General features: G+C 68.5%; 1 long non-coding RNA gene across 1 annotated transcript in view; it reads right to left on the reverse strand.

Annotated features, from left to right (window-relative positions):
• The window catches only part of LOC107184758, a 20452-nt gene that overhangs the window by 14951 nt on the left and 4904 nt on the right, over window positions 1–597 (reverse strand). The window lies entirely within an intron of this gene.

Here is a 597-nt window from a genome sequence, read left to right on the forward strand (position 1 = left end):
GCTGGTCCGGGAGCTTCTGACGTAGCAGGGGGGTGCGTGGGAGGGGAGGGGGAGCTGCGGCGCGTCCCTCCCCAGCCCCGCCCTCTGCCCCTCCGCCTCCAGCGGTTCCTAACTCCACACTAACCCTAGATGCTCTGCCCAGCTGGGGGCGCCCTCCCCTGCCCTCTTCAGGGGAAGGGCTTAAGAGCAAATAGCCCCTCCCCGGCCCCTCCCTCTCACGGCCCCTCCCCACCGGCCAGCTCAGCTGGGAGCCGGTCCCCAGTTTCTGCAACTGCTGCCTCGGCCCCGAGGTCTCCAGGGCTGGGGCCTCGAGGTGAGGAGGGTGGGGGTGGGGAATGCAGGCTTGTATCCTGGCAACACAGCCAACACCAAAGCGCACTCGTCCCCTTCCTTCCCTGGGGGACGGGCTCAAAGCGCTACCACCACCCAAGTGCACCCACCCCGTTCTGGGACCGGAGGAAGAGGCCTCTGCTGCTCCCCGACTTCTCCAGTGCCTTCGCCTCCCCTTCACCCTCCCCTTCCTCCACCCAGGATGGTCCACTCCCCTCCCCCACTGTCCTCAGCATCCATCCCCCTCCTCCCCTCCCCTCCCCTGCC

This window comes from Myotis davidii, unplaced genomic scaffold, assembly GCF_000327345.1.
Source record: "Myotis davidii unplaced genomic scaffold, ASM32734v1 scaffold327, whole genome shotgun sequence".
Classification (NCBI taxonomy): Eukaryota; Metazoa; Chordata; class Mammalia; order Chiroptera; family Vespertilionidae; genus Myotis; species Myotis davidii.